Source organism: Typopeltis vanoorti, chromosome 20 (assembly GCF_054136105.1).
Source record: "Typopeltis vanoorti isolate ZY-2024b chromosome 20, IOZ_Tvanoo_1.0, whole genome shotgun sequence".
NCBI lineage: Eukaryota > Metazoa > Arthropoda > Arachnida > Uropygi > Thelyphonidae > Typopeltis > Typopeltis vanoorti.
Window position 1 is genome coordinate 55,558,299 of NC_143568.1, and position 26,277 is coordinate 55,584,575.

General features: G+C 34.8%; 1 protein-coding gene across 2 annotated transcripts in view; it reads left to right on the forward strand.

Annotated features, from left to right (window-relative positions):
* The first annotated feature begins 10,264 nt into the window (after positions 1–10,264).
* Positions 10,265–26,277, forward strand: part of nopo (TRAF interacting protein no poles) — a 128,872-nt gene continuing 112,859 nt past the window's right edge. The window contains exons 1-3 of one of the 2 annotated variants that reach the window (XM_090410248.1): positions 10,265–10,390; positions 10,534–10,808; positions 11,556–11,613. The gene's annotated coding sequence lies outside the window, so the exon portion shown is untranslated. The remainder of the gene's footprint in view (positions 10,391–10,533; positions 10,809–11,555; positions 11,614–26,277) is intronic. The other variant, XM_090410249.1, reaches the window with a different exon arrangement.

Here is a 26,277-nt window from a genome sequence, read left to right on the forward strand (position 1 = left end):
AAATCATTTTCTTTACCCCCAGATGCAGTCTCTTGCTTCCAGTCTATATCACCATAATTAAAGTCGCCCATAATGTTTCTTGCTAGCTAGGCCAATTTGCCTATACATTTCCTTCTCATTACCCTCCATATTACCAGGTCTATAGCAACACCCAACTAAATATTTCCTCCTGTTAGCTTCTACCTTACACCATACGGCCTCAAAACGGTGACCACTATTTGCACCTTGCAATTCAACCTTAGATGGGCACAACTCATCTGCTACTATTAACAGTACTCCTCCTCCCTTTCTTCTCTGCCTATCTTCACGAAAAATATCATATCCGTTCATCTCTATCCTGTCAAGATGTCATCGTCATCTAACCATGTCTCACTTATACCAACAATTTTGGGGCGAACAGACTCGAGCAAAGCAACAATTTCGTTCCCCTTATTTCGAATGCTTCTAGCATTAGTGAATAAACATAATAAATCATTACTGCTTCTACAAGTCCTAGAACATCACTCCTGCGATGTGACTCTTCAATACCTTCTCCTGTCACTTCCACTATATTACCACCAATTCTACAACTTTCTTCACACCTAAACTTTTTCCACCCATCCCAGGCCATCTCAATTTGTGTTTGTCCGCTTACACATTCACTTCTGAATTCAACACCCGCATGTTTCATAAAGTTTCTCCCCGTCCACCCTGATTTCCCACCCCCCGTTTCCCTGTTCGTGTTGTACCTCCACTCTCTCATTTACTTCATTCATAATACTCACTTCCCCATTTGCAACTGAACAAATACTTCTCCCTACCTTTCTTTTTTGCTCTTTCATATCACTTCCCACCACCTCAGATGTATTCATTACAGTCATTACTTCTCCTGCCAGTAACAATCTCTCCAGCAGGCTCACACCAAAGCCATTTAAATGCAGCCCATCTTCTTTATACAATTCCATCCGTCCCTCAAATTCCTCCCACACATTCACAAAATGCACTCCATTCTCCTCACATAACTGTGCTAACATATCATTCATAATCTTTGCCCGCCTCCTCAATTCATCACTATTATACCTTGGCAACACACTGACTACCTTTCCTACCACACTGTTATCTTTTACTCTCCTTAATAATCTCCTTATATCCAATCTGGCATTTTCCTTGTTCCCATCCAAATCATTTGTTCCTACTACAACCACCAACTCTTGTGCTCTCTTACTCCTCATGTCCAACGCTTCAATCACTCTCTCCATTCTACCACCAGGAAAACAAACCTTGTGCATCTTCTCATTCACCACACCTCTAATAATGGAATCTCCATAGAGAACCACTCTCGAATCATTCGATATATCTTTCGCATGCCCATCTTTCCTTCTGTTCTTATTCGCTCTTCCATGTATGTCTCTAATTCTTTTCATCTCATTTCTCATGCAGTTCATATCTTGCTTCATCATCATCAACTCTACTTTGCATTCATGTCCATATCCAATATATATTTCTGTCTGATTTTCATGTAGTTTCATATTATGTCTTTGGATATTTTTGGTCGCGTAGCATCTACAGCAATCCTCACAATGATGTTCTGGCGAGGATATCCAAGGATAATTAACTGACCCATTTTCCTTCTCTTGAGCAACATTCTGATCCTGTAATGGAAGCTGCTGATCATGTATTTTAGGAATGTTTGGCATAACAGCAGTAGGCCTGGATGTATCCCAAGACATCATCATGGATGATGATGATCATGTATTCATGCCTTCTGTATAGCAATATTGTTTGAGATGACTGTTATGACAGTTCTGTAAATCCAACTATTGAAGATTCTGATTAATTAATGTTAGATGCATTTGTTTAGTTTTATTTTCTTTCATTATCGATGTTTGCGTTATTTTGTAACAAAAACTTTTATTCTTTATATTTCTTTGTTTCAATAATTTCTAGATTGTAACTGAAAATAAATAAACCATTGTGTATTACACTATAACCTAGTCTGTTACCTTCATACAGCTTACTAGTTTGTATTCCCTGAAGATGCCGATAGAAAAATTGGCGAAACATGTAGGACGATAAAATAAAGCTACTTGACGAACATTATATAAAAAAGTGTAATAGTCTTATACGTGCTTATTATATTTTATTAATAAAAAAGTTATAGTCATACATACTAAAACTAAACATTTTAGAACCCACTTATTAGATACCGAAGGAAACAACCCATAAAGTATCATACGATGTGAATTTCATAAACTTTTATAGTCTATACATATATATATATATATTTTTTTTAAATAGATTTAATTACTTAAAAACCGATATTACTTATAAAGATTTAATAAGATTAATACACCTAGTTTCGGCTTATAATAGCCTTCATCAGGTATTCTTAAAGGAAGAGAATAGTAATAAACATTGAAGTATCTAAAAACTTGAAAATACAGGTAAAAAATCGCCACACATAATTGATTCATAAAAAACGTTGTATTTTTTCAAGTTGTTCTAACAGGCGTGCCTGTTAGAACAACTTGAAAAAATATGAAAAAAAATAATTATATGCTTCAACGAGTTGAAGCATATAATAACACACACACACACACACACACACACATATATATATATATATATATATATATATATATTATGCATAAATTCTCCTCACTCCCTGCAGTAAACAATACGCCCTCCACAACAGCAACTATACTGCAGAAACCACAAAAAACAATTAGTTTTATTATGTCACTGAATAAGGTTCACAGACATCTGCAGACTGTGTAATATATTTCTCAACAAATAGTGCAATTACAGACAACTGGGAATATAAACACTAACTAATGAATTACATCTCCCCTCCAAAAGAAACTGCTTTATAGACTCAAGCAAAACCACATGTTGCACCGGCAACATGTGGTTTTGCTTGACACTATCCCCGTCATGAACATGTTAAAACTAAGAAATATATAGTGAATGTATTTCAGATATTATGGAAATCGATTTAAGAGAATTAGCATTTCCATTCAATTGTTGCTTTTTGTTTGGGTCGCGCGATGTTTTGTTAATACCGCACCAATCATGTGCACTTCTCAATAGCTGCTTTTTCTCTACTGGCTTACAATCGCGCACAACTTTCACCTCTCATTAGTAATTTGTCAAAAATCGTTCATTACATATTTCAAGTCTTAAATTACTGGTAATTTTTGCTTGATATAATGGGAAAGAAGATCTCTATTTGGGTAGATAATTTTGACGTTGCACCCAAGGAAACTGCTCTCGAGGATAGAAGAAGTGATGGAGAATAGAAGCTTCTTGGTAAGTCATACCCATTTTCAGTTTTTTTATTTTTTGAAAACTTTAGTTTCCCCTTATATCTCGCACCACAATTTTTTAGCTTTAATTTTGGGAAAAAAGCTTTCAAATTCTTAAGTATGGATCATTGGTTAAATACTGGATTTATAAAATACACAAAAGAGAGCAATATAGCAGATGTAGAAATAAGCAATTTCATTCCTCTCATTGATGATAAATTATTTATATTTAGTAAAAATGTAGAGTATCTTTATAAATTTTGTTCTATTAAAAACAAATCATATTTTTTGTTTAAATGTACATATAAATTCAAATAAAACAGACATTTACAATGAAATATATTATTATTATTATTATTATTATTATTATTATTATTATTATTATTATTATTATTATTATGATAAGGATATTTTGATATTTTGGTAATAATGAAAATTAAAGAAGGGGTACATGGATATCTGAAGTTTCAGAAACACTGATCTATCCAAATATTTATTCTGAAAGATAGGTGTATATTATGCTGTTAGTTTTCTTAAATTCTACTTCGAATTTGGATAGACGAAACAGCGCGATGCACTTACATTTTTTTCAGCGTCATTTGAATTTTGAATGCGAAACATATTGAGTGTATTGTGTATCCTGTGTTTAAGTGACTTTGGACAATTTTTGACTTTGTTCTTAATTATGTACATATTTTTGGATTTTTGATAGACAAATAAAATTTTAAAGATAATAGTTTATAAATTATAAACATATTAATCAGAGGCGCATTTTGCTAAACTGAACTGCCCACTCAGTTTCCAAAAGTTAGATAGGGCTAAATGGCCTCGCCTACTCCCGTATACGGGAATAAAAAAAAAAAAAAAAAAAAAAAAAAAAAGGCGTTAGCTGATTTTGCTAAAATGCCAAAATCGCTCGTTGGGCACAATACTTTACATCTTACATTGCCCTCAATAATTATAGTTTACCTTTAATTATCAAATTTTTAAATTATTGTATAAATTAGTTATTTATAGTAAAAATCCGTAGAAGGGAACTGTTTTAAATCGATTTTTTTAAAAATAAGATTTAATTGTTTTAAAATAATAAATAAATTAACTTATAATTAATAATTAATGGAAAATTATTTTCCATTAATTATTAATTAATGGAAAATGCAAACACCATAGACCTATAATGGAAAGCATTATAAGTCTATGTTGAGTAGGTGGAATGGGATTTAAAACCTTTTTAACACAAATGTTTGATATTTTTGAGCTATCAAATATGAGGTCAGGGTTATAGCCTCACTTTCATCTGCCACTATTGAAAGATGCAGGGAGTTTGGGATTATGTATCAGGTATAGAGAGGGGTTTTCAGGCCCATTTTTCAACAAGTTCTTTATCTTTGTTGAACTTTGTGAAACCCCAGTTAACACTATAGCTGTTAAAGTCATCTAATACAACATTAATCATGTATTGCCCTATATTCAGAATATACATATAAGGCTTTAATTATATTTTTTTAACATTTCTGACTACAAATAGGTTTTTACTACTAGTGGCAAACTAATTAAGGCTATCTCTCTGAATTCCAACAAAATTAGTGCATGCAAAGAAGTATTTGAATACCACAACTTAGTATATTGATTCTCTCGTCAAGTGGATTGTAACGTCATGTACACAAGCTCAACGAGTAGATCGGTCTGGTTACAGTTTCAAGAACATTTACGCAATTATAATATCCCTAATTCTGAGTACCTGGGCAACATTAATAAAAAAAATAAAAAGAAGAAAGACCAACATAATAAAAAATCTATTACTGGGCAATTTGCATCTCCAAACAAAACCCAATCTTCCAAATTGAGAAAGCCACCATCATGGATTTTCAAAATAACGAAATCAAATTACGGTTTTCAGAAACTATAGCTATAATAAGTGATAGGAATTCCATGAACATCACTTGCACTTATGTGATTTTTTTTTTTTTTTTTTTGCGGGGAATTGGAACCTCCACACTATTAAAATTACCCCACGTTTCAGCCAATTAAATGATAACGACTTGATGTGACAATTCAAGTGAGCTCTGCAACTTTTTTTCAAATTTCATTTCTCATTCCCTTCCCTCAAGAGAGTGCTCTCAGGTTCTGAAGATAATGCCACGTCAAAATGCCACGTCCCATCTACAATAATTATCAGATATCATTTTAATTCATCCTGAAGTTTTGAATTATTTCTCCAATTATATATCATTTTCTGGAATTTTTAACTACGAGGGTGGCTGAAAAGGTCTCGAATTAACAATGAAAGCACGAATATATAATTTCAAAATAATTTTTATTTTTCAACGTAATCTCCCCTAAGACGAATTCATTTATTCCAGCGATGTTCCAGAGCCATTATCCTGTCCCTGTAGTGGTTTTCAGTAAGATCTGCAAAATACCTCTGTACAGCTTCAGACAGCTGTATAAAACAAACTACTTGATAGAATTACTTGCAATTTCACATGGATGCTTATGACAGATTTACCAACTTAGAAAAAAAATCATGCCGATAGTGTTGCCATCTATGGTCGAGGCCGAGAACGTTTCAGACCGCCCTTGTATATTTTCACATATTTTTAACATTTACACTTTAATTATTTACAGTTTTCTTGTTTCATTCATTTCTTACTTATTCTTATCGTCTTTCAATTTCCTTCTAAAATCTTTAAAATAACTTATCATTAGAGTATTACCTCAATGAAATAATTAGGTTTATTTCATTGAGTTACTGAATTACTTTATAAACATGAAGCATGAACTGCAGTTCTAGCATAAATATAATTTCCAGGTATGTTTACATATGCATTCTCTATATCATTATAATTTTAACCACTAATGACAGTTCTAAGCTAGCGCGTTTAAAACTTAGGGGAATTCAAAACTTTGCTTCTAAACAAAATAAGGATGCTATATTATAATGATGAATAATAATAATAATTATGTAGCCTCGAAATTTTTACTATAACAGTGAGTAGAAATTTCTACAAGTCTACAACTTCATCAACTAAAAAAAACAGCTAACGCCTTTTTATTCCCGTATATACAGGGAGGCGAGGCCGTTTTTAGCCCTATCTAACTTTTTGGGACTGGGTAGGCAGTTCAATCTCCACTGGTACTCAATCAGAGATAGCTGGCCCAAGGCTATTACTAATTAAGAGGCACGCAGTGAAGAGAGACGGCTCTACAGGTGCCGCCATCTCGTGGCCCCTAATCCTAACACTCGTATTTAATGTCTGAAATAATGTGGGTTCTACGGTCGATTTTCTTGAGTTTTCGGGACGAAAAACCCGAGTTTCCGGGAGAAAAAACCCGCTTGCCCGTGCCAGAGACTATAACTATGGAGAGGTTCCTCTAGTCGCCCACTAGACTGGAAACCAAGGCTTCCTTTGTGCGGTCAAGCGCCGTGGTATGCAAACGCCACATCCACTGAGCTACACAAGCTCTCTACTAAGTGTAGGAAATTTAATTTTTTTTTAATATTTTGTCAGTAATGTCTGTAGTCAAAAATGCACGACCTTGCACTATGTCACATTGAAATGTGTTATTTGCATATACTGAAATCAGCTTACATTAATTCCGTGTTGGAATTTTTTTAATATTTGAATTTTTCAGAATGCTATAATACTGTTTTGTAGACTCAATGATTTTTATGGGTTCTGGTTCAGTGTGTAACTGTAATGCTGTGAAATAATGGTCTGCCAGTTTGCATGTTATGACGGCTGCTGTGTAGCTGTTTGGAGGGGCCCTTATATTTATATGATCAATGCAGGATGAGGTTGTTGTGTTTCCGACTATCACTTCTCGTGTATACGACTGTATGGATGGGGTTATGTTATATGCCGATAATAGGTCTAGGTATTGTTCTGTGTTGTTATTTATGTTCCTAATGTTTATATTAATGTCTCCTATTATTATCAAGTTTTCTGAGGTACCTACTTCCGTGGCTGAAAGCCATCTGTTTAGTTCTTTTAGGAATTTTGTGGTGCTTAAGTTGGGTGGTCTGTATATTGCGTTTAATATCAGGGAGTTTTCTTGTTTGATGTTTTTAATTTCCATGCATATGTTTTCTGTGTATTCTAATTTATAGTTTATTTCTGTTACTTCTAGTTTATGTTTGGTAAATATTATTATACCACCGCCTCGTTTTGTTTGTCTGCAGTGTTTGTGTTGTTGAAAGTGTGGCATTTGGTAGGTGGATGTCTCTTCGTTTGTCGTAGATACTTCAGTCAGTATTAAAATGTCTATTTCATCTATATCTTCCTTCAGATAAGCTTGCAAGGTCAGCCAGTATTTCTGAATGCTTCTGATGTTGATGTGGAGAATAGATAGTCCTTTTTTGGAAATTGTCACATGTTTCCATTCCGTTTTTGATTTCAGAATGTGGCAATTATCATGTTCCGGGGTGATTATGTCTGCTTGATGGTCTGTATTCATGATGGTTGGTGTGCTGTTCCTTCTTTACGAGTTGTCAATCTTCCTTTTAATGTGGCAGCCTGTTGAGGTCGTCTACGGATTTTATTTCGATTGGTTTTGCGTCTTGTGTCTTTCTAAGGTATATTTTGCTATCTCTTATCCATATAAACTGGTAATTGTTTTCTGTTTTTACTTCCTTGGTAGAATATTTTCTGATAGTAATGACGTTAGGTATTCGGACAAGTATATTGGGGTGTTGTCGTGGTCTCCTTTCAGATCCTTGACTACTGGTTTTTTGATCCTGCTAGCTTTTATAAGTGTAGTTTTTATTGGGCTGTTGGTGAGTGGCACTACGACCGGAGAAGGACGGGTATTATTTTTTGAGTAATTTTTGTGGTAACCGATGCACTGACTGTATGTCTCTTGGTTCAATGGGAGAGCCTATTTTTTGGCTTAGTTGTATTACGGTGTCTCTTAGATGTTCCGTAGCTATTTCTGGGAGACCATTTATGAGGAGATCATTTTTGTGCTGCTGTTGGTTTGAGAGTTCGTACTGTTGCTTTAAAGAGTTTAGTTCTTGCCGTAGTTCCGTTGTCTCTTTAATTAAATTATGCTATCTTTCCGTTAGCTTTTTGACGCAGTTTTTAATTTCTCTAATGGTCTGTAATACACCTTCTACCGAGTTATTATTACATTTAATAAATTCGTCATATTGGTTGAATTTTTCTGTAATTTGTGCGGTATGTTTTTTAAATAGTTCTCCAACCAAATCGATTAAACTGCCTTTTAGGTTTTGTAATCTATTTTCAAGTAATGCATTTAAAGTTGGCTCACCTGGGTTTCCGTTGTTGTTTTCTTTGTTTTTAATTCCCTCTGTTGTTGGTAGCTGTTTACTGCCTGCGATTGTTTTCTGCATGTGTTGGTTTCCGCTTGCGGTCGAAGGCGACGTTCCTTCGTTGTCTCTGCAATGGGGACACTTCCACTCGTCAAGATTCTTGTTTGATTTTCTCTGCCAAGTAGCCTCAGACAATCCTGAACATAGAAAATGCATGTTTCTCTGGCAGTTGCTACATGTTACGTGGTTTTCTTCCCCCGTTAAGTCTTCTTGGCATTTGTAGCACTTCATACTTCTTGTTTGACGATCTTACTGTAATTTCTAATATGGCGACTTCCTTTGTTCTCTTCTCGCGTAGTTGACCAACGTATACTTCGAACTTTGAATACTTATATTTTACTTATTACTTAACAGATACTTACAGTTTTTACATCAATATGTTGGTCTTGAAGAACGGAATTCACTGATGTACTTTAAATTTTAATTCACAAGAAAAGATCTACTTTGCAACTTAAAATATGGGAGCATCGAAATAGCATGCTTGCGACCGCTTGCTGCTAAAGCGTCCTCTCTCTAATAATAATAATAATAATAATAATAATAATAATAATAATAATAATAATAATAATAATAAGCACAGAACCCTGTGGTATCTCCTGGCCATCCTCATTCTTTTATTTTGTTCCTCCGTTTGTCACTTTGATATTTGTATGACAGCTGCCTTCCAATCAATATCACAAGTTTGTTTTGCATAGCAACTTTTTGAGTCTGTATAATATCCTCCTCTGTGGATCACTTTCAAATAACCCGACAAAATTCAGAAGTTATGTGATATATCCACTTTACTCTCACACTATTGTAATATGTGAGTGGATTGGTAAAACAAGACCTATTTTTAACAAAGCGAATGTTTTCTCTCTAAAGGATGTCAATAGTGTTATCACTATCCTCTGGATGCAATTCCTTACGAATCTCTCTGATATGTTAATAACTAATCCAGAGCTATATATTGGTTTATAATTGACTACACCAGCTCGGGTGCAACCTTGGAATTATATTGCTGTCTTTTCAGCCACTGTGAGCTGTGCTCATGTCGAGATTCATGTCCGACAAATGTGTTATCGTTATAGGTAATTCTTTAGCCCATGCTTTTACAGTCATGTTGGCATTCCATCCAAAAATCATTGCCGTGTTTGCATTATGCTTTTAATATCTCCTTTTCCTCTGTTTCCTACGTTCTGTAGTCACTAAGGTCACTTTTCTTCTATAGTCATTCTGAGTAATATTAGCAAAATGAGCGATAAAGAGTGTTTCATATGAAAACTCTTTATCGCTTTATGTTGGTTTTAAGTGCTTCGAAACTTTCATATCTAGCGTTTCTCTTCGGGATTGGCATTCTAACATAGAAAATATTCGCTTGTTGACACAACGCTGGTGGCAATACCATCAATAAAAAAAGAAAGTAAAAAAAAAAAAAAAGAATAGTTAGCAAGAAAGGGGAAGGATATTTATTTATTATATTTTCTTGGGAAAAATGAAAAATCCAGAGCTTTTTTTTTTTTTTTTTTTTTTTTCAAATTGAGATATTGCCCATAGTTTTTGACAGAAAAACACCAATGTACTATAATTTTAGATAATGGACGCCGCGAAGCGTCACTGAACTGAATTAACCAATTAGAATAGACGGCGCACTTTATTTGTTATTTAAAAGTGTTCTAGTATTACACTTTATCGGTGTATTTGTGATTTTATGATGAATTAACGTTTTTTTCCTTTTATTAAAAAAAGGGAAGAATTTCCGTCAGTTTAAGCAAAAGACATACTGCACCGATCAGTGAGCGAATTAGCAATTTTCCTCCTTTTTTGCTTTACACAAATGCAATGTCTGTGTGTATACAATATCATAGTTTATTAAAAGGATTTTAAGTTAAACGATATTGGAGGTATTAAAGTGTATGATTTTTTTTTCTTTTTCAGCAATTCAGTGAAATCTGGATATTATGCCTTCATTTTGCATAATGAGTTTATTACTTGCCGCCTTACACTTCACTATTCCATGCGAATTGGATTGGATCTATTTTTATTTCTAGAACGTGATGGCCTTGACTTGCATTCCATTAATATAATTGATTTCTTTTAATACCTAACGTGCGCTAATACTGTGCAAGTATAATCGAAAAGGTGGCAAGTTTCTCCTTCACTGGGAAGGAAGTCCCACTGATACCTTCCATACCACGGACCCATAGCATCTAGTGAGTTCTTCATATTTAATAAGCTTAGTACTATCAAGCTTCAGTTTGATATTTTATTTTATTTTTTGACTTGCTTTTTATTTTGAAACATCCGTTCATATGATATCCTACCAATTGTATTTCAGGCGAATGTGCTTTCTGCTGCACAATTTTTAATGTGTTGTAGGGTCAGGTTGGACATTCTTTACAACTTGATTAAATCGCGGAAAGGAACATCTATTAAACATGCAGATATAGCATAAAAAATGCAATTAGAAAGCGTGAAGCTAGTTTCCGTATTTTCGTTTTTACAAGAGCTTATACATCTTATAGTCCAAGAACCTTTTAGTGTTCCGCGATTGCTGTAAAAAATATTCCCATTAAAGTTTTCCCTGCAGTATAAACAGAAGCAAATAACAAGGATCGCTATCCTGTTATTTGCTTCTGTTTATTTGTAATTTAATATTTTTAAGAATTTTTATTAGATATAATAAAATTTCTTAATGTAAAACATAAATCAAAAATATAATTTCTTGTCAAGTATTAGCAAATTACTGTAAGACTTTTTGAGCTGTCAGAGATATGCCATTATAATGCTAGCATATTAAAAATAGTTTGCCCTGTTTTATTATTTTATGCATATGTTTTTATGATTATATGATATCATGTTAAAGAGTCTGGAGTCTTAAGGTTAGTACCAACCACTTTTTGAGGTATTTTATATATGCTGTTTTTGCCAGATATATCTGACTTCTTTTTTACTTCCAGCTGAAGCAGCTGGATAAATAATCTGTTTCAGCTTCATTGTATAGAAGATGAGCATTAGGTAAGTCATTTAAAACATCTTTTAAATTAAAAGGAATTTGAAACAAAAATAAAGTGTTGGCATTTAATTTTCCTTGATGGCAATCCTACTATTAAATTTGGGCACCTACAAGTTCCCTGGATGAACCAAGGGTTAAATACCTATTGTTTATAATAAATTTATATTTTTATCATATTTGAGTACTTGAGTAAAAACATTGTGTTGCAATAAAAACGTTTATAATTATGTTTATTTGAATTTCTTTATCGAAAGCATATGTGTCTGAAACACCTCTCATGTAAGAAAATACAAGTGGCAAAATTTTCCTAGGAATACTTTTGCTGCTTTTAATATATAGCCATACTCGGCTGTAATTTAATTAAGATTAATGCACATAATCTTCTATACTCCAGTCAGTAGGTTGTCAGTTTGAATCAAACTGTGAGTATGGATGTTTGCAAATGCATTTAGATGGGATGATTCATCAGTGGGAGACTGATCCTACTTATTGGAGAGTTATGAAACTTTTTCAGGCTACCCTGGAGTACATCAAAAAAGTTCCATGTTTAATCTCTGAAACAGGGTTTCAGGTTATCTGATCTATGGTCTACACACATTACAGATACTAACAAACCATGGGTTTGCAGACTTTTTTTGGTTTTGAGATTTACACACACACAAACACACACACATACATATATGGGGTTGTTAAGTAATTTTTAGGTTGAAGCATCATGACTGGAGGATAAGCCTATACATAGCTATAAGTAATCTGCATAACTAACTGGAGATCCCCCCGCCAATGAAAATCTGTTAGCCTATTACGTTTGTATTACTTAATTCATGTGTATTAAGGATTAAGTTATCTACACACTCTGCTCTAGACACACTTTTATCCACTTCTTACATCCACAAAGTGAGGTGTGGTGGCTTAAGGTCATTCATAAAAATCCATGCCTACAGCAGGATTCAAACTATAGCATTGGTTTGAGATGGGGTTACTTTACCTGCTCAGTCAACCAAACAAGCATATTCTCACTTTCCTTAGGCAAGGCCAATATATATCATTTGGATGTTGAACAACAAAGAACAGGTTTGCAATTTGGGAGTGGTTGTCAAAATTATACTTTGTTTTGGCTGAAACTACATATGCATGATATTACAAAATAATCAGATACATTACCATTTTGCGGAGAGGAATACTTTTGCCAACTTTTATTATTATTGTTTTTATTTTTGATTTTTAAGGGAACCAGAGCAAACAATTAAATTGAAAGTTGGATACTGTCATTGGAGAAAGGTTGTAATTTTCAAACTTTTCTCAGGATGCACAGATGACTTTTGTTATGTCTATCATTCATTAAACTCTGCAAATTACATTTTTTTTTTTTTTTTTTCAATTTTGCCATGCCTCGCTTTTCATTTTAAATTATTATTTCTTATGCTTATTTCTTCAAAACCAGATGACAAAATCTGTTCACACAGATTTTGTCATCTGGTTTTGGGGATATGGTTATTTCATGCCTTGAAATAATTAATCGTTTTGCTTGTCAGTGCATTTCTCACCATTATTACAGAGGGTATCCTAACTTTTCTTTTGCCACTTTTACAAGGTTTCCTGAATGTGAACTTTTTTTTTTTTTTTTTTTTTTAATCTTTTGATAATTTTACACGACAGATTATTATTATTATTCAGGCCTCCATGGAGTCGAAAGACTCATCGTGGGAGGTCCTTCCTAAGAACATAAAGTCTGTCAAGACTCATCGAAGGGAGATTCCCTCCCCCTAAGAAACACAAAGTCTATCATACCACTCCTTAAACTCATTGACCGTTCTCGCTCTCACCACTCCATCAGGCAATGCCTTCCACAGTTCAACCACCCTCCATGCAAAGAAACCACTCCTCACCTTCTTGCTCACAGTTTCCTTTCGTAACTTCCAGGGATGGCCTCTTGTCATCACTCCTTCCTGCTGTTCAACCAAGTGAAAGAACTCCCCAGTGTCAACCCTGTAACCACCTCTCAACAGTTTAAAAGTCTCAATCATATCACCTCTCTTTCTTCTATCCACCAAACTCTGCAGTCCACATTCCCTCAGCCGATCCTCGTAACTATCCTTGTACAGTCCTGAAACCATCTTTGTCATCCGTCTTTGTATCTATCCTTTCCACAGTTAATTTATCCCCTTCAAATCCTGGAGACCAAATCTGAGAACAATAGTCCAAGTGTGGTCTGATCAGAGACTTATACAACGGAATGATAACCCTCTTATCTCTGCAGGTCAGTGTCTTCTCATAATTGCAGCAATCCTCTGTGTTACCTTCACCACCTTTGCAATATGTCCCCTAACTATACAAATAAATAACGGAAAAACTCACGTAGAAATATTATTTAATAGTATAATTTTCGCCTGTGTGTCACAGGCATCTTCAGTACAATTAGGCACAAAAATTAAACACTAACTGACAATTCCAAAAAGCGCCACCTAAGTAGCTGGTGTAAGATAACTAAAAAGGTCAATAACTTTCCTAAAAAAAAAAAAAAAAAAAAAATTTAATACAATAAAAAGTTAGGAAAGATTAGCTGATTTGTAAAGTACTATCTCCCATAAAGGGGATAGACGTAAGCCGTCGGATCTGTTTAAGTTAGGAGAATGAAGTAGAGTTTCACATGCTTCTTTATAAAGGCGTTCCATGAGAAACTGACTTTTGTGAAGAACTCTTGTCTTTCTCCAATGAACTCTGTGTCTAGTGAAGATGGCATGTTCTGCAAGTCCAGACTTTTCAGGTTTAAAGTATTCAATATAAGATTGGTGTTCTTCTAGCCGAATGGAGGCAGATCTTCCCGTTTGTCCGAAATAACATAATCCACAAGAGCACGGAATCTGGTAGACACCTGGATGATTAAGATGTGGAAGCTTGTCCTTTGGAGAAGCGAGAAAGGTGGAGATTTTTCTAAACAGTCGAAAGGCCACAAAAATATTCAGTGGTTTTAAAATTTTTGCTATACGTTCACTGATGCCTTGTATATAAGGGATGGTAATGCGCGTTATTTCCTCTGTGTTTGAAGAGGGAGACATATTAAATCTACTCAAAGTTCTTTTAATGAAGCAATTCTTATAGCCATTAGATAGAAAGGAAGAAGTTATATATCGTATTTCTTTCTGTAAAAGATCGTCTGTAGAACAAAAGGAGTGGGCCCAATGAACTGGTGTTTTAATAGTTCCTGCCTTTTGACTGGGATGGTGATGAGATTCCGCATGGATATAGTGGCCTGTATGAGTCTTCTTTCTATAAACTGAGAAATGTAGGTTACCATCTGGTTGGCGAAGAATTAGAAGATCTAAAAAGGCTAACTGCTTATTTGATTCTACTTCTAGGGTAAACTTGATCCTAGGATGAAATGCGTTTAACTTATTGAGAAATTGTTGAAGTTAATCAGAAGAGCCATTCCATACAGCAAAAATGTCATCGACATATCTGAACCAATGAGTAGGTCTGGGAGAAATATTGTCAAAGATACGTTGTTCAAAATGTTCCATAAAGAAATTAGAGATAGCAGGAGAGAGAGGAACATTTTGAACAACGTATCTTTGACAATATTTCTCCCAGACCTACTCATTGGTTCAGATATGTCGATGACATTTTTGCTGTATGGAATGGCTCTTCTGATTAACTTCAACAATTTCTCAATAAGTTAAACGCATTTCATCCTAGGATCAAGTTTACCCTAGAAGTAGAATCAAATAAGCAGTTAGCCTTTTTAGATCTTCTAATTCTTCGCCAACCAGATGGTAACCCAATGTTGTATACGGTTCCTCACTACTTTCTCCAAGATCTTGACCTCTACTGATGACACACAGACTGGCCTATAATTAGACACTTCCAGTCTGTTACCACCCTTATGCAATGGCACTATCTTACCTTCCTTCCATTCCCTGGGCACCTTTGCCAAAGCCAGACTTTCATTGAAAAGCCAGGTTAAAGGCACTGTCAGTTCCCTAGTACATTCTCTCAAAACTCGTGGTGAAATACAATCCAGTCCCAAAGGCTTACTGACATCCAGAGTAATCAGTATCTGAAACACACTCTCCTCCTGTACCTCTAAACCTCGAACCAGCCCTATTCCTCTAGCATTAAAACTGACTCCTCTAGGATGAAAAACTCCAATAAAGTGTTCATTGAACAATTCCACTATGTCCTCTGCATCAGTCACTCTATTCCCATTTTTATCCCACAATATCATTCTTCCACAGTCATTTCTCCTCTCCTCCTACTGGCCGCAAAGCTAAAAAATTCCCTAGGATTTTCTTTGGATCTTAGGGCCAACCTCCTCTCATATTCCAGTTTTGCTTTCCGTACCACACTAGTCACTCTTATGGCCTGTGTTTTATATTCTTCATGTATCTTCTCTTCACCTGTCTCCTTATATCTGTTCCATAGCCTCTTTTTCACATGCAATTCCTGTTTAATATTGTTTGTCATCCAATTTACTCCAAATTGTGTCCTCTTCTTCACTCGTGGTAAATAACTTACCATTGCTGCTAACAAATATTCTTTCACAATTTCCCATGCACTAATGATATCCCGACCTTCCAATTTCTCCCACTATGAAACTTGCCGAAGTTGACGTCTAAGACTATTATAATCACCTGCTTTATAATTCCACATAAGTTCCCGTCTCTTTGATACTCCTACATGTCTATTCATTTTCCAAGTCAAAACCATATGGTCACTCTCTCCAACTGGTGGGAGAGATGTCATCTCAGTTATTATCAACTCTTCTGATGCTATAACCAAATCCAAAACTCTTGAATCTCTTGTTCTCTCTGTTACATGTTGCCTAAGACATTTGTCCCTCAAGAATTCTAGAAATTCCATTCCCCTATTGCTACATGCATCTTCCTCTCTCCAATTTATACCACTGTGGTTAAAATCCCCCATAACAATCATTCTTCTTGCACTTGCCAAACTTAGCTGTCTGAACATCTCCTGGTCTCCATCCTCTGTGTTCCTGGGTCTGTATCAACACCCCACTAAATATCCTGTCTTGCCTACCTCTCCCTCACACCATATGTTCTCAAAATCATTTGTCTCACTTCCATCCAAAGCCTCCACTCTTAGAGGACATAGGTCATCACTTATCATAAGCAGTACCCCACCACCACGCTTTCCCCTCCTATCCTGACGAAAAATGCTATACCCAGCGACTTCTATTCCTGTTATTATATCCCCTTCTGTCAACCACATCTCAGTGATCCCAATAATTTTTGGCCAGGCTGATGCTATCTGCACCACCAATTCCTCTCCCTTATTCCGGATACTCCTGGCATTAGTATAAAACATATAAATGCCATTGTTTCTATACCCAGCATTATCCCTTCTAGACTCCACTGGGCTCAGTGCTACCTGACATCGTCTCCCTTCTCCCAAGTATCCATTCCCACAAGAGGCCACCCCTGCTATCATCCTCCGTGGGACACACTGACTCGTTCAGAACAGCAATCTCTCCAGATGCCTACGTCCTTCCTCATTCAAATGTAAGCAGTCTCTCGCATACAATTCCTCTCTTTCCTCAAACGCACTCCAAGCATCCACATATACCAGTCCTCTCTTTTCACACATTCTCGCTATTATGCAATTCAATATCACTCTTCTGCTCAGTTCATCATTATCATACCTAGGCAATACGCACACTATTTTTCCTCTCTCTGTCTTCTTCCATACAGCCTCGAGCAAAAATCTCATATTTCTTGCTGCCCGACTTACATTACCACTCAAATCATTTGTTCCTACCATCACAATCATCTCATCCACCCTCTCACCTCTCTTAATTGCCATAGCCACCCTTTCTGTTGTTCCTCCTGGCAAACACTCCTCACGCATCCTGTCTTGAACACCACGGATCATTGAGTCGCCATACATTATACCTCATACCATTCTCTCTCTCTCTCCTAATGTTTCCATTCTCTCCTCTTCTTTCATTCCCATAGGTCTCTCTCATTCCCTCTCTTCTACTGCTATTCTCTCTTCTTGCATTCCCATACCTCTCTCTCCTACTGTTTCCATTCTCCCCTCTTCTAGCACTCGCGTACATCTCTCTCATTCCCTCTCTTCTACTGTTTCCATTTTCTCCACTTCTAGCACTTCCATATCCCTCTCTCATTCCGTCTCTCCTACTGTTTCCATCCTCTCGTCTTCTAGCACTTTCATATTTGTCTATCATTCCATCTCTTCTACTGTTTCCATCCCCTCGTCTGCTAGCCTTCCCATACCTCTCTCTCATTCCCTCTCTTCTACTGTTTCCATTCTCTCCTCTTCTAGCACTTTCATATCTGTCTATCATTCCATCTCTCCTACTGTTTCCCCCACATACCTCTCACTCATTCCCTGTCTTCTGTTTCCTTTCTCTCCTCTTCTAACACTCCCAAATTTCTCTCTCTCCCCCACTTTGATTCGGCTTGCATTTATCTCTTCCATTCTCCTAATCTTATCTTTCATACTTCTGTTCTCATTCACAAGACATTCCACCTCCTCTTTCAGCTCATCTATCTCCCTCTGCAGGTCAGTCACTCTTAATCTAAATTCACTCTCCCAAACAAAACCATCTCCTAAACTTTCACAGTCACTCACGCCTTCCACACTATCAACTATTATTTTCTCATTCATACATATTTTTTTTTCATTCTCTCCTATCACGCTACTTGTCTTCCTACATTCATTCCCCATTCCTGGAGCAACAAGGTCGGATATTGATAATTCGACACTTATTTCCTCCCACTGCCTGCATTTTGCATACATACGCTCTCCGCTCTCTTTAACAAGCCATATATCTAATTCTCGAGACACATACATGCGCAAGTACTGCATGCCACAAAGTCCCTTATGATATTTCTTATAATCGAGTTCTTAAATGGCAGTGGACTTGACGATACGCTACTTGCAACTGCAGCTGAATCCGCCATTATTCCTTACTGCTGAGTAGCGTAATCGTTAATTATTCAATTAATAAATTCCATTAAATAAATAGAAAAAAAAGTACAAACAATTACAAGCAAAACAAAACATTTAAGTACACTAAATAAAATGAAATATAACTAAATACAGTAATGAAAACTTAGCTTTGTTTTGTCTTCCACCGTTATGCATTCGATTCCGACGGTAACCAAAATATATTATATCGCGGATTCCGACGGTATCCAAATATATTATATTATATTATATTATAAAGATAGTTCAGCTTATGGATCAGGAAGTTAAGGAAAAGGCTTATTTTGAATTACATCTGAAGCAAGTAAAACTATGAGGCCTGTATGTTAATTGTATATGTTTTGACGTCTTTACCTGTTTTGTGGGATGAAAACCAGTCTCCAGGAAAGAAATGCCACTGCATCCTTATGATACTCGCTAAATTTAGAGAAAGAAAAAACTTAACCTTGATTAGATTTCAATACATGCTGATTATATGCTAGGAAATAAACAAGGGCAGTTGTTCTAAAGGATAGTAGAGCATGGAATGAATGAAGAAATATTTATACTATGAAAAAGTGGTATTTAGCCAGCGCATGTGTCTGAGCAGCTTTTATAAGGTTTGATCAAGGTGGGTGGGGATTACTGTTACCAATTCTGAATAGTGACAATTGAAATATCTAGAAAATGCACAGCCTGTATAAAAGTATAACATACAGCTTTGCTATAGATTGGCTTTGCAGTCTGTTAAATTGTGAATGAGGATATTTGGGAATTATAATACTTCATTCACATTTAACATAATCTGCCATAACTTAAGCAAGACTTGTAAATATTATTTGATGTTAGTCTCTTGCTTATAAATTAATATTCATATAATTACTTTAAGTTTGTTTATTATTGTTTAATATTTAATCTAGAATATATATTAGTTATAAAAAGGACTCTATAAAAATGTCATTCATTTTATTTAATTTATTCCTATGATTATATTGTAAGAAACTGTATATATGTTAGTTTAATGTACCTTATGTGAACTATGAATTATTTCCTTATTTGTATTTCTGAAAGAGAATGTAAATATGTAGAATTCTGCTGATATGACTTTATGTAATTCTTCTGATTGAGATTTGATTGGCTGTTGTCAAGGGAACGGAGTTAATTTTAGATAGTGCGTGCATGGAGTGTGAGCTACGGTATTCGAAGGGAGAAGGAGTGGATATGAGCTGGACTGGTTAGAACCGGATTTTGGCGGGAAGAATGAACGATTTTAATTGGAAAACGAAAGTAAAGAGAGGAGAAGCGTTCAGGGCAGCAAGGAGTAAAGTAACGGGTGGCAGTAAGGGGATTTGGAAATGCCGTAAATAGATTAAGGAAGGACCGGGAAATTATTAGGCAATTCAGAATATTTCCACGGAATTCTAAAATTATGACGAATTCCAATTATTTTGAGGAAGAATAGTGCAAAGCTGAATTTAATGCATAGAAGAAAATAAGGAATAAGTAGATTACCTAAAACGAGTGTGTCAAGACTTGTGAAGTTCCATGTTTAATATTTCAGTTATTATAGTGAAGATTTCTTTTGAATAGTGTTACTTCAAAGTAATAGTTAACTACAGTTTTAAATGTACCTATAGTGAATCCAATGTGTAAAGGGTGAAACCCGGTAAGAGCAGTCTATTTTTTTTATATTTCAGCGTGAAGAAATAAGAGTTAGCTCTGCCTGATATATCTTAACATTAACTGTGGCGTTCTACTAAAAATAGCCGAAGTATGGAGCTTTAAAGTGTTTCCCCCTTGAAATGATAACTGCTTCATAATAAAATCAAGTGTTTTTTGACTAAGAGAGAATTAGAAAATTCTACTTTAAAAATAATTACTGTAAAAATTCTGGAACATTGAACTGTGTGAACCATTTTCAATTATTCGGAAGAATATAGAATTGACAGCTGAATGTTTGATGCCTAATGTATTATGTTACTTATGAGTATTTGAACTAAGTTGATGTATAAAAGAATTGGGTTATCTCATTGAATAGAGACAAGTTGTGACAATAGTATTTAAAGCGTTGAAGGATAAGATCTGTAAATTTAACTTGAATCTTTAAACCAAACCGAGTTGCTACTAGTGTTTCAGAGATATTTTGAATATTGTTCAATTAGATTATCTAGCTTAGAAAATGATGCTTAAATGTACATGTTCTATAATCCTGTATTAATTGTTTATTTTATTGAATTGAATTTGTTGTTTGCCTGATTTTTCTTCATTGCACCGTTCATAAAATTTATTCAAACCTTGAGGAAGCCTTAAATGATAATATCAACCTCGCCTGTATAAAGTGAGATTGCAAAAGTTAGTTGATTGATTCCTCTGTATTATATAGACTAATCTGGATATAGGGTGGTGCAGGATAATATAAATTTCCTTATATTCGAATCAGTATCAATCAGCATCTAACAAAATAAAAACAGAATTTAAAGAAATAAGAATAGATCCAACTAACCAACATAAATGGATGAGTCAACAAGATGGACGACCCAACACAGTCATCTAGAGATGGTCATTAACATATAAGAAGATGGTAGGTGAACAGATGTTTGTCATACTCCTTAATTCCTCAAGCTCTGGAATTAATAATCTAATGTATGACTAGAAAGAAAATCGTAAATGACAGAAACATTTGATTGGTTTGACACAAACCAGCTTTAGAGTAGTATTTTCTCAAGTGTGGTACTCATACCACTGTTAGTAATATGGGGAAGATTTTAGGTGGTATATGATAGAAATAAATCACTAAAATTCAAAAGACACAATTTTCAAAATAAATGGAAAATATTTCTGGCTGTACAAATTATAACTGAAAGTTGGCTTCTGCTCTTAGAATGCTAGATAATGACAGCTGAATAAGAATTAAGTTGGTCAAAAAAAAAAAAAGCATGATTCTTATTTGCTTTTTCTAGAAAAACTAAAGTATAAATATTTTAAACAAAACATTATTGATAGATGAATTAAGTGAAGAGAAAGCAAGCTAAAAGGCAATTAATGCTAACACATTCATATTTTTTCCACTTCTCTGGCTATGGTGCTATGATGGTTGACTTATGGTTCTCATTTGAACAACATCTCTCTCTCTCTCTCTCTATCCTTTCAAGGTAAATTTATATCTATATAAATGGACATGATTATTTAAAAAAACTGTGCTTTGTTCAAGTGATGAATTTGAAAAATATTTTCATTTCAATTTGGATTTCTTACATAACATGAAAACAATGTCTGTGAAGTTAGGAAAATTGTCTTTGTAAGTACTTCTCTGATCTGGATAGCAGATTTGAGTGGATAAGAAATCCTTTCACTATTAAAATTCAGAGCAAGAAAAACTTGGACTCACTTCAGATTGTTGAAAATTGTATATGAACAAACAGTGTTAACATCATTCTGATTGAGCATCAATTCTGATTATCAACCATAGCTGATGTATGGAAGTACCTTCTACCATTATCAACCTCATAAATAACAAATTTCAATTCTCTAGACTTGTTAAAATGAAAAAGCGAAACTACCTGCCTAATGTAGAATTACACATTTGCACATATGGAATGATTTCAGAGATATTAGGTGCAGTGTTTGAAAACTTAATGTAAAGATGTAGTTATACATCAATAAGGCAATTTCACATTTTCCTTGTACTAAATAACTTGCCTTGTATTCAGATTAGTTTTTTCCAATAAGATATTTAACCCCATAATAGTTTTTTTTTGTATAGACCTGATTTTCCATATTATCTCTCTCTACACGGCTACTATGACTTTGGGAAATGCTGCCTTAGATATATGAAGAACAGCCATTTGAATTTCTCCAAACATTGATAGCTAGTTATTCAACCTTATGAAGCTGGATGGAGATGTGGTTTGCAAGTTATTTTTATGATACTCCTCACTCATAATTGGTTGTAAGTCTATGGTATATTAGTACCTTGAGTGGGCTAAGGATTCTTTTTTTGCTTTTTATTTATTTTATTAATTTCACCAATCAATTTCTTGATATGCACCCCCAAGGAGTTTACAGGCTACTATGACAGCACAGCATAATTAAGTTCACGTTAGATATGCTTTATTTACCTTTTCTAGTTATTCAAATTTCCTTTTGAGTGTAGTATGAACTAACTTCTTATTCAGAGATCTGCAACTACACTAAAAGAGGAAAAGATGATACGTGAAGAGTAGTTTGGCAGATTAGACATCAGATATGTTAGAGTTAGTATTGAAAGAAGCCAGTTTAAACTTTAATAAATATCATCAAATTCCTGACGTATATCTTTAGTGGGTGTACAGGATATAGTACTACATGAGAAAGTTGCACCATTACTAATTTCCTATCAACAATTTTCTCCAAATAATCTATTATCCCTCAAGACTAACATTATCATATCTTATATTTCTTTCTTCTAAAGCACTTTTTACTGTATCAATCCACCTAGATCTTCTGCTGGGTTCTTTTTTTTCCTGTTACCCTGGCAAAGAACACTTGTTTTACTAAACTTTCTTTTCTCATTTCATTTAAGTGACCATACACCTGAGATTAGCTCTATTAACATTTCTGAATGCTAAAAATAGCAAGTTCTTTCATAATATCCTCATGTTTAATATGATATTGCCATTAATGCCATCTGTCCCCTAATCTTTCTTAGAACTATCATGTCTATGGTCTTGTCTTTGTTCAAGTGTTTTATTTCTAACCATCTCTCAGATTCATAAGTTGAAATTGGTTTGAACCTGTCTTGGTTTAGTGTTTTGACTAATTTCTCTCTTATTCCATATAAATTTATTTAGTTGACTTCCTATCCATGCATGTTTATTCTGCTGTCCATTTCCATATTTAATTTGTCATCTTTACTAACAATTTGTCTAAATAGCTGAAATGTTTTGCCTGTTCTGTATGCTCTCCATTCAGAATGCAGTTGATGTTTTCAATGTTTCTACCTATTTTTATTGCTGATTTTTATATCAAATTTATTACAGCAGTTATTCAGTTTAGTCAGGTAATCCTGCTGCTGGCTTATGCTGGATTTATTTAGAATTATAATATCATCTACATAAAATAAAGAGCTGAGATTAACATCTCCAATTTTGATATCAGGTTTAATAATACTTTTTTTCATAATGTATTGATGAATAACAGTGAGATAATGTACACCCATGTCTCACACCTGATTTAACATCAAACTATCTTGTACTTCTTTCAGTTCTGACTGCTGATTTATAACTCAAATATAGACAATGTATTGCTTAATATAATTTCCCATTTATATCGTATAACTAGCATTTTGAACAGCTTTTCTCTTTGCGCCTTGTTGTATGCCTTTTCAAGATCTACAAAACTTAAGTAGAGCTCCTTGTTATATATCCATGATTTCTCAGTTATTTGTCTTAAAGTGAACATCTGATGTTGACAATCTCTGCTTGGATTGAACCCAGCTTGTTCTCCCCCAAGCTTTCTGCCCAGCTGTTTCTGGAGTATACTTGCATCAGTCTTACTAGGAACTCAGAGAAATTCCTCTGTTCTCACATTCAAATTTATTTCCATTTTTATAGATGGGTTCTATGAGAGCTCTACTGTAATCATCCAGAGTTCAACCTCCTGACCAGGCCTTCTGATTTATTCAATGTAGCCACTGTAAAACTTTTATACCTTTATATATGAGCATTTCTGGTCTCATATTATTTCATTTCATGTTCTTGAGGGGATTTTTCTACTGTTTTCATTCTTCATGAATAATTTCAATCACCATTATATTATTGCTTGTTTCATTTAAATCTTTCAAAGTAATTACTCCAGACATTCAGAATATCCTTATCTTCAGTTTTCAGATCATGTTGATCATCTCTGATTACTTTTACAGTAATCTTTCTTCCATTTCCATACCTTTTCAGTAATCCAGAATATTTTGCCATCCTCCTGATATTTATTTTCTACTTTCTTACCTGTTTTCCCATGACTTCTCCTTAGCTAGTTTTATGGAATGCTTTGCTTTCTTACATTTCCATTCTTTATTCTATAAGAGCACAAACTGACTTACTTGCCAATAACTTTCAATATACGTGGGCTGTTCAATAAGTAATAAGACTAATTTTACTGTGGCAAAACCACTCATCACAATATTAATTTCTGTGGAATAAAGAAATGTTGCCGTCTGTATTAACAAAAGAGGTTGATAGATGGCATATACGGGCTGATGTGCCAGAGTGTTACGTGACTAAACGCAAGCTTGTTTCAGCGCGTCTACGAGGCGCGATCAATCTTTGAAATGGAAGCATCCTTGGAACAGCGTTATGCAATTGCAAAAATTGGCATTGGACACTTTTAACATGATACGCGAAGCTTTCCACGATGAAGCAGTGTCGAGGGCAAGTGTTTTTCGCTGGCATAAAACTTTTAAGGAAGGAAGGCAAAATGTGGAAGATCTTGATCGTGAGGGAAGACCTTCAATGTCCATCACAGAGACAATGATCAACACAGCAGCGATTATCATCAAGCATGTCAAAAGGAAGCATCCATTGCTGAAGAATGGCTTCTTATTGCACCACGATAATGCAAGGCCACATATTTCTGGTTGTGTAGTGGACGTTTTGCAGAAGAACAACACAGATATCCTACCACACCCTTCATACAGTCCTGATTTCGCACCGTGCGATTTCTGGCTGTTTCCTCAGCTCAAGAAACCATGAAGAGGCCGCCATTTCGAAAGCAACACAGCATGTGTAAAAGCTGCAGAGGCAGTTTTGAAAGAACTCTCAAAAAACGGATTTTCACATGTGTTTAAGAAGTGGGCGCAACGTTGGGACAAATGCATCACGTCTTACGGTAATTACTTCGAAAAAGACCATGTAAATGATAATGATTAAAGGTAATCTGTTTTCTGTATAAATATAGTCTTATTACTTATTGAACAGCCTACGTACTTTCTTTTTTTCCTTGCATGCCTTTTTTTTACTTCCTGAGTTCACCATGGAGTAGTGGTTTTTTTCTGTTCTTTTAGATATCACCATACATGCTTCTGACTGAATCAGTGTTTACTTCAGAGTTTTACACTGAATCTCCAAGGTTTGTTTCTTGTTTTTAGACTCTTTCACTTTTTCTTGAATAATGCCTGCATATTTGAGTCTACAGTTCATCTCTGATAGCTGCTTAACTTTGATTGGTTTTAAAACTTCCTTAGACACTTCTTTTCAGTAAGAAATTTCATTTTATCCTGTTCACTAAATGGAATGGTAATCACTTCCAATTTCGAATCCTCTGTATATGCGTGTATCCTGAACCAGTAGGAGAACATTGCTGTGAACAATAACATGATCAGTTAGACTTCTCTTATTTCTTGCATCTTCTCTCTGTGTGGATTTGTGCACATTTTTATGTGGAACATGGTGTTAGTAATATGCAATTTCTATACATATCCTGAATAGAAATCCAGCAGGTACCTACATTATTATTAACTTTGCTCTTTTCTCCAAATTTTCCTAAAACATTTCTGCCTGGCAATCATTCCCTGTTCTGCTGTTTAGATCTCTAACAAGGACCAACTTTTCCTTTTTCATTGTGTCAGATGCCTTCTCTAATGCCTCGAAAAATTCCTTCTTATGGTCCCACCTTCTGTGCGACGATAGGCACAAATAAAAGTTTCATTATCTAGTCAAGATTGTCATATTTAGTGTCAAATATTA